At 40.0% G+C, this 17,593-nt stretch overlaps 1 protein-coding gene across 2 annotated transcripts in view; it reads right to left on the reverse strand.

Moving 5' to 3' along the window:
• The window catches only part of SYNPR (synaptoporin), a 260,262-nt gene that overhangs the window by 53,312 nt on the left and 189,357 nt on the right, over positions 1–17,593 (reverse strand). The gene's annotated exons all lie outside the window — the stretch shown is intronic.

Here is a 17,593-nt window from a genome sequence, read left to right on the forward strand (position 1 = left end):
CAATAGATCCTAATTCTATTGAACTTTTATAACTTCTATTTGGTGAGTTCTGTCAGGATAGCATCCAGGCTCAATATATTACTTGATAGAGACAAATAAGATGTTTGGGCAATACTTTCTGCTCAGTAAATGACCTAAGGAAGATGTGTTATATCCAATATAGTAGTTTGTGGTGTGAAGTAGAACTAAGTGGTGAACTGTAATGTAATATAGGAGCCAAAATTCTTCTTCAGAAATAACTATTAGGGAGGCCTTTGAAAATAAACATGACTGAGGCTTATGCATGACCATAAGTGCCATTTGGAAAATTATCTATAAAAGTAACAATGGTAAGAAAGCCATCGTTGAACCTGGTAAATTCCAGCTTATGATTAGGAAGCATTTTTCTTACTAAGCAAAACTTGGTCCCTTTAACACAGATTTGTTGTGCACATCTTCTTCCAATTTAGATAATAATGATTATAATAAGATAATCATAGCAACTAACCCAGTGGGTCATTTCTTATGTGCCAAATATTGTGTTCTGTAGGCATTAATTAATTTAGTGCCTACAACAAGCCCTCTAATGTAGGCCCTTTATTCTTCCACCCGCTTCAGCGTATGGGGAAACTAATTTGTTCCAGGCCACATAGTAAATGTTGGGCCAGGCATTTAAATTTCTGTCAACTTCAGAACCTGATTTTTTTTTAAACTTTGAAATTGGCCTGTTTATGTTAAATAATGACATTAACTAGGGCGAGTACTTTTTCCGTAGAGTTATCATATGATCCAACAATTCCACCCCTAGATACATACCCAAGAGAAATAACATTTATCTACACAAAATTTTACAAGAATGTTCATAGCAATATTATTCATAGTAGATAAAAAATAGAAGTAACCCAAATGTCTATTAACTGATGAGTGGATAAAATTAAATGTAGTGTATCCATATAACAGAATATTATTCGTCAATAAAAATGAATGAAGTACTGATAAATGTATGACGTGGATAAGCTTTGAAAACATTAAGTGAAATAAGCTGGTCATAAAAGACCACACATTATATGATTCCATTTATATGAACTGGTCAGAAATAGGCAAATCTCGGAGACAAGACATAGGTTGGTATTTTCCTAGGGCTGGGGAGATAGATTGGGAGAATTGGGGATGATGGCTAAATGGTGTAGGGTTTCTTTTTGAGATAGTGACAGCGTTCTAAAATTGATGGTAGTGATGGATGTACAACTCTGTGAATATGGTCAAAGCCATCAAATTATACATTTTAAGTGGATGAATATATGTGAATTGTAACTCAATAGAGTTGTTAGAAGATAGATAGGAAAGAGCAGGTACCAAGTTCCAGCATAGGCAGGGGGCATAACACACAGGGGACAGAACGTGGCTTGGGGAACTGGAAGATGGCAGGAAAGGGCATGGTGGTGTAGGATGAGGTGGAGAAGTTGTTGAGCAGCCCCCAGTGTGGGGCCTTGTCAGCCAGGTTATAGATTTACGTCTTTATCCTAAGACAAAGATGGAAAGATTTTCTTAGGATAAACAGCATGTAAAACAAAACACGTCACTTGCCACAGGTATTTGGAGACATGCATGCTCACTGTCCAGGTACCAGCATGCACCAAAGATCAGCATGTCGCCAACATGCCAGTCTCCTCAGCTAACACACATGTGCCGGGTCTGCAATCTTTGTGTGTGGTGGAGACAGGAAGGAGGGAGAGAATAAAATAATTGATTTCTTTGATGCAATCAGCTGAGCAGCATTATTTCCCCCATTGCTAACTTATTATGTTGACTTACAGGATTTTTTAATTGTGCTTATCTTTACAAGGCAAAAAAAAAAAAATAGAATTCACTGTGTTGAATTTTTAGTCAAAAAATCTGCTGTGAAATAATGGAGCAAACAGCTGTGTAGTTGTAGAATTTTTTTGAAAGAATGAGATGTTTATATATTAAAGATAATTTTTTTTTGAAAATAAAAAGTGCCTAAAAAAAGAAAAGAAAAATCTGCTGTGTTTATTAATACCAATGATCTACAGCTGGGTGTTTAGCCCACCAGCCATATTTGGGTAAAATCAGGAGAGAGAAGGGAAAAGGAAATGAAGTTCTGAATTAGTGCCTAATCTGTGGAATGGGTGGGGGATATTTCATTAAAAAAAGAGCACGGCAGCTCAAAATAGTGTGAACATAATTTATGTAACTAAGCATTTTTGAGTGCTATACATTACTAACCCCCCCCACACCTATATATAGAAAGATTCTTTAAGCAGCAGTTTCATATATATGCATGAATGCATATATATTTTATATGTTGGGGGAGAAGAGTTTATACTCAGCATATGTTTTGCAGCTGTAATAACTTTGGAAGCAAATATTCATTCAGAACGTAAACATGGGAAAATAAAACTTTTATGCAGACAGAACATGTCAGCCTGCGGAATCTGGAAGATGGGGAGATGACAAAGCCACCTCTGATCTTGTGAGGAACTAGTCAGGGAGCAACTGCTGAGACTGCAAAAAGGCACCAAATCCAATCTGTTGATTTCAAATGCCTAATTCTCTTCTTGGGTGGCCTGACTCCATCACCAGGTAATTGAATTTTGGTGGGTTTTGCTGCATCGTGGCTATCAATGAAAGGCCTCCATTTTAGAGTAGTTCCTTTTTGAAAAAAGAAAATTTACCAACACTTAAATGGAGCCCTTGAAAACATTTCACGGCTGCTTCAATTAAACAAAAGGAACTGCTGAGCACCCACAGGCTTTAGTTCTGTTTGTGGGACCCGTAATAATATTAAATGTGACTATCCCTTTGGGGAACTGGAGGAAGGCAAGTTGTTGTTGCTTTATTAATAACAGTGTTTATAACAACAACCACCAACATTTTTTTTTTGACCTCCAGGCTTTGTGCTAGGTGCTTTTTTGTTTTTATACAAACATCAAGTAGGTATATGTGCTAGGTAAGAACCTACCTACTTGTATCTCACTTGATACTCTTCTTAACCCTCTTAGGTAGGCACTGTTACTATTTTTACAGGTGAGGAAACTGAGGCTTGGAGTGGCTATGACCTTGCCCGAGGTCACGTGGAGAGTAGATGGGAGAGATGAGCATTGAATGTAAGCAGATTAGGAGGTGTTTACACTAGTAACTACCGCACATTTCTGCCTCTCTGCTTGCAAACTTTCAGCATCCTTAGATTTCCAGGTGAATGTTTGTACCACACTGACCAAACCAGCTTTCCCATGCCATCTCATCTAGTGGTAGACTGATAGTTCACACTAAATAGGATTCTCAACCAATATTTGTTCTGCTACTGCCTCAAAGTATGTGAATCAGGCATTGTACAAGGTACTCAGCAATGATAGGGTTGAATCCCTGTAGACTCACCAATAGGAAGTCATTAAAAACTTCCTAATTTTCAAAACTTGTCCTGATTTATTCTAACATTTGCCTCAGAACCTAGCAAAGGGCAAAGGAATGTGATTACATCATGTACTGAAATTGTGATCAGCGTAGTGTGATTTTTTTTTTTTAACAGAAAGTGAGACATCTGATAAAATACAGCACAAATTCATCTTTAGGTAGCACCATACCATTATGGTCATCTGGTAATAAGACTTTTAAATTATTGATAATATCTTTCACCACATGTGGAAGAAAATAGAACAAAAGCTCCTAACAATTCATTTGGGGTGGCTCAGTGCAAGACAGTGACGACATGTCCCAAGGGCAGTGACCTGCCCAAGAGCAAATGTGGGGACTATCAAGGGTGTTGGGGGGCCAGCTGCTGTCCTTGACATTCTGAGAGCCGGACTTAAAGTGGCCAAGGGCAGATCACAGGGCGACTAGCAAACCGTGGTGCTGAGCGTGTTTTCTCTTTACCTGATCATTTTCTACAGGCCCCGTTTCAGTCCTATTTCCTAGTTGACAGGGACTTTACTCCTTTTGCTTCATTTTTTCCCTCTCTTCCCGATATGAAATATTGGCATTTATCTGGTTTTAGTTGGCTTTTGTTTTTTAAAATTTTTGATGGTTTTATTGATGCATAATTGATGTCCAATAAATTGCACATATTTAAACTACAGAATTCTATAAGCTTTGACACACGTATGCATCATGAAACCATCACTGTGTTCACAATCATGAACCTATTCATTGCCTATATCCCTGCTAGCCGTATTTGTGTCTATATGCATAGTAAGTGTATTTGTGTGCGCATTTACATACCCATACATACACTCCCACTTACTCAGCTTACATCATTAGCAATGTAAATCACTACAAAATCCTGAGAATTTCTCTAGCACTTCCACACACTCTATATCATTTTTTTCTCCCAATAACCCTCCCCATTTTACAGATAGGGACATGGGAGCTCAGCTATCTTTAAAGAATCATCAAAGATCCCCTAGTTGGCACAGAGAAGAGGCAAACCCATCACCCAGGCTTGCTGATAGCCAGCTCTAAGTTGTTTTACTTATGACCCAAAGTTCATTTCTAAATTTTCCAAACCACTGATTTCTCCATTATGCTCAAGTCCTTCATTCATTCAATAGTGATTTGTTGAACCCCACGTGCCAGTCATTAGATAGAGACCCTGAGATGGGACACAATGAGTTGCGGGGATGGGCGTGGAGGTTAGATTGAAAAGGAAAAATCTCTCTCTGTCACTTCCCTTGTTTCTCTTTCTGCAGTAGAAGCATGGTATTTGGTGATGCTATTTAGGATGATGATGGTGATTTCGCTTCTGCTACTACTGGATGCCAATCGCCAATTGGCATTTACTGAGCACATACTAGGCCGGGCCAAATGCTTTTCCATATTATCTCACTTAAACCTCCAAATTTAATGAAGTAGTTATTATCAACTTATTGTATTTTTATCTTAGGAACGAGGAGATGTATTGAAGTAGGGCCTTGAAATGGAGTCTGTTTGACCCTAAAACTCTTGTTCTTAATCTCTCATGTAGACAATACAATGCTATTAATTGTTTTTATTGATCCCTTATCTGCTGACTTCTTGCACTATTGAGGGCCTTTCTAATGGCCCTCTAGCAGCTGACTCTCACTTGTCACGTACAGTCATCTCTCCACAGGAGAGTGGTCATGGAATGAGTGTATAGGGACTGCCATTTGTTCCACCACTCCCTTGGCTTATGGGTGATTTCAAACTGGTTCTAAAGACTCACATTGGTTGGACTCAGGTTTTCCTTTATGCCACCAGTACCTCACAAGATATATTTTTATGCTGTCATCAAATCTGGGGAGAGAGTCTGCCTTCCCAGGGTCTTAGGGTTTAGGATCTATTTGGCATAAAAAAGGCAAAAGAGTTCAAGGCGGGGCTTGAGAACAGGCCTGGGAAATATGCCCGTCAAGGTGAGAACTGACAGAAGGCTCCAGCAATGGGACTCAGGTTGTTTAAGTTGGAAACAAGTTTGAAGTATTCAGCTTGCAAAGGGGAATGGAGAGAACTTTTCTAAAATGCAAGACTCACTCATGGAAGGTGACAAGGATCAATATGCCCAGGCTGCCTCTATTGAGTAAAAGAGTCATTACCAGGCTCTATCCAACATCAAAGCAAGCAGAAATATAAAACAGTCCAGTACACAAACAGCTCTAGGAGAGCCTCAAAGATTCTAATGAGGCTGTTCGTTCCCAGGAAGGTCAGTGGTCACTGAGATGATTATACTTACACTCCCAGCTACTAGACCTAAGAGATGACCTCCAGTTTCCTTACCTTCAGGTAAATGGCATTGTTTGGGCAGCCAGAATCATTTTCCCCAGACATTTTCTTCCTAACCTTGGTTGAATCAAAAACAGTTTCATTTCTAAGGCTTGCAACAAGAGCATGTATTTTCTAAAAATATTTTCTTTAAAAAGAAAATTAAGTGAAAGACAAAGTGCTATACTTTTGATTTTAAACAAAATAGAAGTATTTCTCCCTGAATTGGTTATGTATTAAGTGTCTTAAAGTTTATTGTCTCCATAGGAGGAAATTTTCATTACCTTTTGTCCTTTCTATCATTAGAAATATATATATATTTAAGAAGGGTAATAATACATATCAAGCACAGGGAACTTAGCTAGACATTGGAAAATACAATCAAGGTTACTCCAAACAATACTCTTTTTCTACAATATTAATTGCACTTATATATTTGAGGATAAGGCTGGAAAATTACTGCCTCCTCCTAGCATGTAGATCCTATCTTCATGTGCCAGAAAGATATTTATCCCATTTACTGGAAGTGTATTGTGCTGTTAAAAAGGATCTTTTTAAATTTCACATCCCCAAGTTTGCATTTATGTAGATAGACATATCAAAATGAAAATGTAGACTCCAAGGTGATTAAAAAAGATGGCTCAGCAGAGGCCAGGGCATGATCTGGGGTAAAACTTAGGAAGTAAAACTCTAGCAACTTATAATGGCTTGCAAAAAGGCATTGTCGTGCTCACTAAGCCATGATTTATTAATTTTGGTTTCCTTAAATAGAATTTGAGTAATAGAAAACTCAGATTGCCTCTACATTGTCAAATTAAAATAGATAATGAGATAGTTATCTGTATATTTCAGGGAAAATCCTTCCTTCTTATTTTTCCTGTACTGTGATAATCTACCTATGTGAATTATGAAATAAAAACAATTCCAGACTTGTTTTTTTAAAAAAATCTTGACTGTCCAGCTGACAACTGCTTATACATCCATTTTATGTGGTTAGTATAGAAATATATCATGAACGAACAATTTAAAAGATTTGACTGAAAGATATTTACAACATTCAGAAAGACACAGGTAGAGTAGGAGAGAGCAGCAAAAATCTGTCTGAGCTACCCTTATGTATAGAATTTATGTCATACAGATTTTGTTCATTAAAATTCAGTCAAAACATGTTATTTGTAAAAACTCAACCAACATAGAAATTTTTAAAGGAGGGAAATATAACTTCCCCAATAATTCCATTCCCAGTATTAACAACATAAAAAAATCAAAATTAAACAGTCTTTAATCTATTATTTATTACCTAATAATATGACTTGTACATAGCTTACTTTTTAAGAAAGATCTACTTTATTCTTAACAGGCATATGATGTATGTACAGGACGTCTGAATTATCATATTGTACGGGCTGTGCTATATAGCTACATGGTGAAGGTTATAAAATAATTTTCTACATAGCCCCCATTGGTGAACATTTTGAATATGTCACATTCGTATTCATTTTTCTGGATCATATTACATAACTTTATCAGATTCTGAATAGGTTTCTAATTTCCAAAAGGTTAAGGTTTACTAAACTTGATCATTTTGGTGACCTAGTGCTGAAAATGGACATAGAGCTGAGTTCCAAAGCTTTCGTTCAGACTATTTCGTGAGCCCGCATTTTGTACAATATGATAAAGCCAACGGCAATCCTTCCTCCTACCCATTATGTCCATCATCTACTCTCAAACCTGGGGACGGCATGGAAAGACTATTCAAGTATTAGTGCAGTCGATAACATATTTTCGATACTCTCCTGGCCTTAGCATGCCTTCTGTTTTTCTCCATTTTGTGTCCAATGGAATACAACCTTTTAACTTGTTTTTTCCCTGGTTAAAAGGCCATACAAAGCAGATCCAGCAATCACCAGCTATGTGGCCTCGGACAAGTCTCATGTATTTCTGAGGCTCAGCCTTCTCATCTGCAAAATGGAAGAAGTAAAAGCACCTATCCTCACAGGTTTTTTTGTGATGCTCAAATGAGATAACGGAATATACCATACATATCATGGTGCTTGAATGTCATTGGCAATTAAAGGTACTATAAATATATGACCCACAAAGAGTTTCGAAAAAGTTCAAAATTAAAGGTGTAAGTCTAATTACTAAAGTTGATTTTAAAAATCCAAATCCTTTCCTCCATTCTTTGAGCTTAAAGGAAAACAAAATGAAAAAAATCCAAATCCGTTCAAAAAAGCCATTTCAAAGACTTGGAAACAGGCATATTCTGTTACTATGTGGCTCTGTCAAAAAACTACTCGATCAAGCAGTTATGTGGTCATTTTCTGTTATGGCCTGATGTCATTTCATTCCTCACATGATAGCTGGCCTCACTGAGTGCTTGGGATAGGGAACCAAACAGAGCTCTTGCTGGGTGGGAAATTCAACATATACATGCCAGATTATAATGAAATAAACAGTAATTGTTTATGCATATAGAGCAAAATGCAATCTCCTTTAAACCACTGGAAAGCTATTGCCTTGTCAAGAGGCTTTGGAATTGTGAATTTCCGATTCTTTAGTTATTAATGTGATCATAAACACAAATCCTTTTCAGGAAAAAACGTCTAAGACACAGGAGACATTGTTCATTTTCGTTAACTAGGAACAGTTTGTTAAACATATTTATCAGCGTGGGGTAGAAAAGCGCCCTTTATTGTCAGCAAATGTAATGTCACCCATGTTTCTACCGCTTTGCTGGTGACTAGGGGATCAATCATACAACTTCCAAGTTGCATTTGAAACATGATGTGTAAGAATTCATTTTCCATTCGGCAACCAGAAATCTTTTAAAAGCATCAATCAGAGCCTTTCACTCTTCTGTGTAAAACTCTCCTCCAACGGCTTCTCCTTGCACTTGGCCACATTCAAACCCCGTAACATGGCCACCAAGACTGACATCACCTGGATCTTGCCCATTTGTTTGCTGTCATCATGCCTACTTGCTTCTTTCTCTTCCTAGAACACCCCCCCATGCCCAGGGTCTTTGAATTAGCCCCCATAGTCTCTAAGGTCTGCTTCGTACCTTCATTCAGGTCTCAGCTCAAATGTCACCCCTTCTGAGAGGCCTCCTTTGACCACCTGATGTAAAGGGCATCCCCCTACCCCTAGTCATTCTCCGTCGCATTCTCCAATTTTACTGCTTTTCTTGCCTTATTGCTGTCGGAAGTTATCCTGTTTCTTTGTGAACCCGTGTTTTGCCATCTCTCCCACTGGGCTATACGCAGCATGAAGGCAGGGTCCTCCTTAGCTTCCTGTTTATTACTGAGCATGCAGGCATCTCTGGTTCACAGTAAATACTCAACGTTTGTTAAACAAAGAAGGAAGGAAGGAAGAGAAAGAAAGAGGAAAGGAGAACAGAGAAAGGATAGATCTCATTAAATTCTTGGAACAGTTATTTGTCTGGAAGCTCACCCTGCTCTTACCTTGTGGAACTGTAGAGATGCCTCACCTGTTCTACCAGAGGAAAGCAAGACCGAGAGGTGAAGGCACTCGATCAAAGTCACACAGTGGAAGAGCCACAACTTTAGTTTCCCGCTCCTGTTTGGGGACCATCTACTACTCTGCAATTGCTTTGAGGAAGAAACTCGCTGGTGGCCCAGAGTGGCCACGTCTGGAGGCTGGAAGAGCCATAGGGACAAGGAGTCAAAAGCGGCAGCCATCCCTCTGGCTTCTGGGGCCTGTTGGAGAAACTCCGAGGAGCCCTCCTACGGGTCTTCTCAGCCGGGCTCTCCCCACAGACCCCGCCCTGTGTCTCTCAGCAACACCCATGTCGCTCAGTGCTGGCTTTGTCCCGACGTGAGAACCAGGCAGACCCGGCCTTGCTGCAGCTCTACACTCCCAGCCCATGCGTCACTCATTCACTTGTTCCTTCCTCTATCTCCTGTGCCCCAGCCATTGTGCCGGGGACCGTGGCCACCATGGAAAACGGCATGGAGATGGTTTCTGCTCTCAAAGTCTTTGTCCTAAGAAAAGGCGGAGGACTGAACAATCTGGTTTAATAAATGTCAATGAAGGTTAAGACCAGGGATATACAGGGGCCCTCAACTAATCCAGAGCACCAGCGAAGGCTTCCCAGGGGAAGTGATGTTTGCGTGGAGTCTGCAGGGTTGCAGAGGAGTTAGTTAATTACCTGCTAAGCTGGGGAGTTGGGGAAGGAAGGCGGAGGAAGGCTCCAGGCCTGGGGGTGAGATATGTGCAATTTGAGCAACTGTTTTCTTTTAGAAAAGGGAGACATGATTGCCATATTAACTTCATTAATCATTAATAATGATGACAGTAACAAGAGCTAGTACCAGTAGGTATTTATTCCTGCCTTTGCGTCAGCCACCATACCATGTGCTTTACATGCCGTATTTCCTTTTGTGTTTACAACAGCCCTGAGAGGTATGATCATTGTTATTCCTATTCTACCAATGAGGAAACAGGTGGAGCCAACCATATACACCTGGTGTGTCTAGAGAATGTCTTCTTGCACAGCGGTGGGCACGTCCCTGTGACTCCCCATGTGGGCCTTATGCTCTCTCCTGGAAGACTGGTTAATTCTTCAGCTATTTCCAGGGGCCTATCCTTTCCAGTTCCCTATGCACCTGCAGAGAAGCTGTGCAAATTTTCGGAACAGTTGATACGTGGTAAACTAGTATGCTAAAAATCCATTGTCTGAAAAATCAATTTGCCAAATAATCATTTGGCCTGAATCTGTCGAGGAGAGTTAACTATAGCTGTTTTGCCAGTGTCTGAGGTTGAAGTTGCTCCTCAATTCAAAGGCCAGTGAGAATGCAGGTAGGTGTGTGTGTGTGTGTGTGTGTGTGTGTGTGTGTGTGTGTGTGTGTATTGGGGCATGACATAGAGGACTTGGCCCAGTGCAGCCAATATATCGGAAATACTTCAGAAGACAGAAACTTATCTTTCAGCAAAATGATTATTTGGAAAGGTGGCTTGGAGCAAATGGCTTTCCTGCTTATTTAGTTCTTATTGTTTTGGTTTTTGGGTTTTTTGAGGTCTTTCCAATGATTAAATACCATTTTCCTTTTTAAAGACTTTTTTGACCCTCGTATAAATAGATTAGTGTCATTTGGCTTCAGGGAATTAACTGAGAGACCCTCGAGGCTACCCTGAATTGCCTCTCGAAAAGAGTTCTTAAGGAATGACTTGACATCTTTGAAATCTTCTTCTTTTGGCATACAGAAGTGAAGCCAGCATCTGAGAATGAGACTGAGATTTGCTGAGAATGAGATTTGCTTTGTTCTTCAAGCTGCCCGGGAAGAGGGGAAGAGGAGTGAGATGGCTTCCCTTACTAACCCATTCTAAAATCGTGTTTGTGGGCTCAGGCAAGATTCCATTACGTAAGTTAAGCTGAGCCACTTCATGCTTATCTAAGCCAGTGTCCTGAACTTCTGTCTCCAGATAAATCACCCCAGCCTGGACCCTTCTTCAAGGAAATGCAGTTTTATACAATGTCTGCAAGGATTTGACTGGAAAGACTTTGGACTTTTTAGTGAAGCCAAATGACACTAATCTATTTATACGAGGGTCAAAAAAGTCTTTAAAAAGGAAAATGGTATTTGATCATTGGAAAGACCTCAAAAAACCCAAAAACCAAAACAATAAGCAACCTCCTTTTATTTATATGTTCAGGTCTATCTTCTATTAGTATTTTTCTTTTTGATTCGCAGATTATTTAAATGGAAGAGAACAGAAGCTAAATTCAGCTTCCTCCCCTGATAATTAAACATCAAGGTCAAAACCATGTGAACATATGCTATAAATAAATCTTACAACAAGTAATGTAATATTCAATAATTTTGTGTTGCTTCCTAGAAATACTTAATGCTTTTGAAAACTCCAGATCAGAGATTCTTTATTTTATTTTATTTTTAAAAAATTTGTTTTTAAATTTCAGCATATTATGGGGGTACAAATGTTAAGGTTATGTATACTGCCCATGCCCCCCTCCCCCCTCGAGTCAGAGCTTCAAGAGTGACCATCCCCCAAACGTTGCACATCTCACTCATTATGTTTGTATATACCCATCCCCTCCTCCCCCCTCCCACCCGCCCAACACCCAATAAATGTAATTCCTATATGTAGATTCTTAAACTGTGGTTCGGAGACCCCTGGGAATGTCTAAAACCCTTTGAAGAGGTCCATGAGATCAAAACTATTTTCATAATAACACTAAGTTGTCATTTGTCATTTTCACTCTCACCTTCTTACGAGTATACAGTGGAGTTTTACAGAAGTGACATGATGTAGGATGTAGTCATTGTTCTGACAGTTCATGGAGTATACATTTAAACATTCTTGTATTTTATAAATTCTCCATTTTGATTTCTAATATGATAAATATCCCTGGACATAATCCACAGAAGTAAAAAGCTCTTTGTGATTTTTAATCATTTAAAAAATATAGATGGATCTTGAGGCTTAACATTTGAGAACTGCCCATCTATCTAGATAATGAGTTTTGACTTTCCCCAAATTGTTTTATTTTGCTTATGCCCATTTAAAATAATTCAGGCAATATGGGCATATAATGGCCTGATTCACCATTTTACACAGGCTTTCCTTTCACTCGACAGATATTTATTGAGTACCTACTACATGCACGTCATAACACTAAACAGTAGTTTTGTTTTGTTTTTTCTTTGTTGAGACAGAGTCTTGCTCAGTTGCCCCAGGTAGAGTGCAGCGGCATCATCATAGCTCACTGCAACCTCCAGCTCCTGGGCTCAAGTGATCCTCCTGCCTCAGCCTCCCAAGTAGCTGGGACTAAGGGTCCTACCTGGACATTTTTCTATTTTTAGTAGAGACAGAGTCTCGCTATTGCTCAGGCTGCTCTAGCCTGAGCTCCTGAACTCCTGAGCTCAAGTTATCCTCCCATGTTGGCCTCTCAGAGTGCTAGGATTACAGGTGTGAGCCACCGTGCCCAGCCTAAGCAGTAGTTTTTATTGTCATCGTCAAAGAGTGTGTACCAGCTCCCTGTCCTTGTCAAACACTGAACAAAGCGTTCTTGTAGCCAAACTAGGGCTGCCCAGATATTCTCTATCCCTGTGGTCCCCAACCCCTGGGCCACAGACTGGTACTGGCCTGTGGCCTGCTAGGAACCTGGTCGCACAGCACTGGTTGTCAGTGCCGGGTGACCAAGGGAAGCTTCGTCTGTATTTATGGCCACTCCCCATCATTCGCATCACTGCCTGAGCTCCGCCTCCTGTCAGATCAGTGGCAGCATTAGTTGCAAGAAAACAAGCTCAGGGCTCCCACTGATTTCTGCATTATGGTGAGTTGTACGATTATTTCATTATATATCACAATGTAGTAATAATAATGGAAATAAAGTACACAATACATGTAATGGCCTTGAATCATCCTGAAACCATCCCCTACCCCCTCTGTGGACAAATTATCTTCCATGAAACTGGTCCCTGGTGCCAAAAAGGTTGGGGACCGCTGTTCTATCCAGCTGATTGCTCATGCCTGATCCGGAAAAAATGAGCTTCTAACTCAGGTTATGAATGTTCCCTGGTCTTTGACCATTTAACTTTTCTAGGTCTCTCCGGCTAGAAACAGGAAAAGAGAGGTCAGACTTAGTGCATTTGGATGGTCATTATCTCTCTATCCTTTGTCTCATTCCTAAGAGGAGTCACAGGCTCAGGCCTACCTGTGGGCAATGTGCAACATGAGAGCAGTGTTATTTATCTCAGCATCCCCCGGGAAGTGGGCATCTGATGTTTTTGCTTATCTGGCAACTATTCTTTCTTTTCTGAACAGTTCTTTGATTTTCAGGTTTGACCATGAGAACTAGATCCGATCAATTATCATGTGTTATCCCCTGGGCTTAAGGATCTAAGGCATGCATATCGAATTGTTCTCTAGGATAATGAGGCTAATATAGAATAAAGCATGTGGATAAAGAGAGAAAAAGACATTCTTACCCCTTATTGTGTCCCTAGCACTGTGCCTGGCACATAGCAGGTACTCAAAAATATAGATTCAATTGACTTTGGCATAGCTTCCTTACAAGTGACTAGAGCATCTCAGATAAAAGTAGAGGCCCATGTAAACCTTTATTTTGAAAGGGCATCAGCTACAGAAATACTCATTGGCACCTCAAAGTTTGATAAAAATCCATTTCTTCTCTCTTATCTTTTCCCTTGTTTTGCTGCTACCTTATACCATGTTTCTAGCATTTTAATTTCATTCCAAGTGCCCTTTTGAGAAGGCAATTGTTTTATATCAGGACACGGAATATGTTGCAAGATCCCAAAGCATTCTTTTCTGAAAGTAATTTTCATTTTGCATTTCTATGTTTAGCTCCTCTGGGCTCCCAAACCTTGTGAAAGAAATTTCACATGTGGCCAATCTATGCCAACATTCATAGTCTGGATTTCAGGCCAAGGAATAGGAACCAAAGTGGATTAGGCAAGTGAGTGGGAAGAGAAAGAGTTTTATAAAAGGAGAATTATAATTAGCAGGATTCAGTACTCAATAGATTTGTCTCCTTTAATCAAAGAAAAAATTCACCCAAAGCTAAGCTTTCCATCTGAAATCTACATAACTATTCCAGAACTCCACGTACATAAAGGTTCAGTGGGTCTGATGGCCGGTGATGACTCAGGTCAGGAGAAAGGACTGGTGCATTCTGGCATCCTATAGAATGATTGAGGCCAGTAACTTGTAAGTCTGGATGTTTTGTTGGTAGAGTTTGACAAGAAGCCATGTTAAGAAAAGCTTACTTAACAAACCTGCCTTCTTCCATGTGCAATTAAAGGGGTCGCTTCTGAGAAATTTCAGGTAAGATTTATCTCTTGTTTATTGTCAGGACTGAGTCCAAGAGCTATAAAAGAGTTTCCAGTCCACTGACTCTCCCTTCTGCAAAGCTACTTGCCTCTGCTCCCCTTTACTCTTCCTCGGTGGTGGGCAGGATGTGAACCTCACTGAATGGGCGCTTCATTGAAAGGAAGGGTTTTCATACCAGAACATAGAAATAACACATATCTTCTGTACATGTCTCTTCCCTAGCAGATCATGTCTGGGTCTTTATCTCTGTACCTCCAATGCCAACTTTTACATTTTTTTTGCAGTTTATGCAATGCTCAATACATATTTGTTGAGTGAACAGAGATACAGTTATGTACAATATTATATATGTCTTACTGCATAACAAGGACCAACTCTGTGTACTCTCCAATGTGGATATTTTATTGAATTCATGCCCATTACATTGTGCCCATTCCCACCTTCCGCTTTCCCTATCTTACACGTAGGCTCGTTTCTTTTACGGCACTTCTCTGAATCAATCTTAAAGTCCTGCTCAAGTGTGTTTCCTCCACAGAGCCTTCCCTGAGGATTACGTTATCTTCCCCATCTTTGAGGACCTTGGTCTCTGCACCTTGTCCTTCAGTAGGAAAGGGTTGTTGGACCATGGCTCTGTGGTCAGACTCCTCATGTCCAAATATCCACCGTTTGCTTCCTGTGTTACCTTAGCACACTTCTTAACATCCTCGTCTGGAGAAGATGATCATAACAGTATCCACTGCACAAGATTATTGCAAGGATTAAACGATAGGATATCTGTAACAAGCTCAGCATGTGCCTAGTGACTATTGTTATCACTGATGAAATAAATAGCTGTGCTCCTGGAATAGTTACACATGAAGCTTTGCACCATGCCCACTTGAGTTCAGACAGCTCCCATACACGTTGATATGCCTCCTCCATGAAGCTCTTTGCTCTCTCTGAGAGACTTTTCTGCCCAAGAAATCTTGCTCTGCTGCAAGCAGGCACAACTGAGTTTGCAGGAGTTAATGCTTTTGGATTCAGCCCTCAAACACCGAAGGTCAATGCCTGTGAAAGTCACTGGATCAATGCCTCTGCTTCTCTGACCTCTAGTCTTGGGATTCTTGGGTGTGTTACACACGGTTTCTCAGAGGATCCCAGCAGGACTGAGTCTCAGCTGTCCCCAGTGGTAACCTGCGTATTAATGTAAACTTTATGGCATTTTCCCTTCTCCGTCTCACTTCCCCTATTTCTTTGCTTGTGGCTTCTGGGATCACCTCCTATATAAGCTCCCTGCTGTCTTAAGGTCTGCCTTAGGGAAACCCAAATTAAGGGAGCTCCCAGAAGCTTCCATTGTGAGAGTCATTTCTTAGCATATGTTCACTTTGGGTGAGAACCAGACTCTTTTTTTTTTTTTTTTTTGTAGCTCTGTATTGCATGGTGTGTTTTGTGGACCTACAGTCAATAACTATTTGCTGAATAACTGATATGTTTTGAAAAAAGTTTTAGTGTTTAGATTCTAGAGAAGGAAGTCCTGTGATCTTTCTCACCATAGCTAATGGAACTAATTTTCTATTTGCATTCTTATTAGGTTCAAATTTGGGACATACATGCACAGGAGCCTCAACTCCTTTTGGAAAATTTAGCCTAGGAACTAAAACTTGTGAAAATGAGCCATAAAGCGGGTTTATTTATACAAATACCTTCACACCTCCCTCGATGAATGTTACTTTGCTGTGGAATCACCCGTCTATTGAATGACTAGTACGAACATGCGAAGATGCCAAAATATAAACCCCAAGTTACAAAGTTGTGTATTTTTTTTTTCTGGTGATGCAAAAACTTCAAACTATGAAACTGAAACAACAGATGTCCTCGAGCAGAGGTGGAAACAGAAGTGGAAAAGAAAGAGAGGGCCTTTGCTTTCCTTCAGCTAAACAAGTGGCTAGAACAAATGAGGAATCCGGTTAGATGAGGTTTCTTTCTTCCGAATACAGATGACTAGGCTCCTGTGTGTCTCATTTATCATTTACAAGCAACTTGCCATGTCCGGGGATGATTTGGCAACTACAGTTTATATGAAGAATAAAATCATGTTTAAAAAAGTAAAAAAATAGAAAGTTTTATTAATACCGTGTGAGGTTAATATAGAAGATTATGCCAGTTAACTATTGCCATGATAATGCTGCATAATTAACCACTTCCAAACTCAGTAATTTTAAACAGCCATCATGTATTCTTGCTCTTGTGTCTGCAGGTTGGCTGAAGTGGCTCTATGTCACGCATGTTCATGCTGGGGTTCAGACAAAGGGAGGTCCCTCTACGTGGAGGAAGCCTTCTCCTGCGGATGGTGGAGGCACAGGAAGGCAAGCGGAAACACATGCTGCCTATTAAGGCCGCATCTGGAAAGTGACATACTGTCACTTCTGCTCACTTTCCATAGGCCAAAACAAGTCCCCTCCAAGCCCAAAATCAATCGGGCAAGGAAGTATACTCTGTCTCTGTGAGATCAAGGCAAAGGTGGCTTTGTAAAATGCTAATTGGGAGAAGGGGAGGAAGAATTGTGACCAACAGCTCTTCATGGTCACAATTTAATGATATTTGTGACCAAGTAATAAATATGAATTATCACTAACTGCTGTGTAATATCCATTAGGCCCTAGCACACTGGCCTTCTGCAATTCACCAAACATATCCTGACCTTTACATTAATCATTCTCTCTGCTTGGAATTGTTCTTCCTTATATCTCTTCTCTTGCTATAATGTAAGTCCATGAAGCCAATCGTTAGGGTCTATTTTGTTTAGGCATAGTGTTTTCTCATCTCTAGGATGGCATCGGCTGCTTAAATATGTGGATTTGTGCATCGAAAAAGTCTTACTGATCAAAATTCATTGTAAATTATTAATCCTTTTGTCTATGTGATAATTTGGTTCAGGTGCTTCAAACCACAGTGTGCTTAAGTTGCAGGGCACGGAAATATTGTTTTGGAAAGACAAGAGTCTAGATAAAATTTGTTCACCAGAGCCTCTACTTCCCATGGCAATAGACTCATGATTCCTTCC

The sequence above is a fragment of the Microcebus murinus genome, chromosome 30 (genome assembly GCF_040939455.1).
Source record: "Microcebus murinus isolate Inina chromosome 30, M.murinus_Inina_mat1.0, whole genome shotgun sequence".
NCBI lineage: Eukaryota > Metazoa > Chordata > Mammalia > Primates > Cheirogaleidae > Microcebus > Microcebus murinus.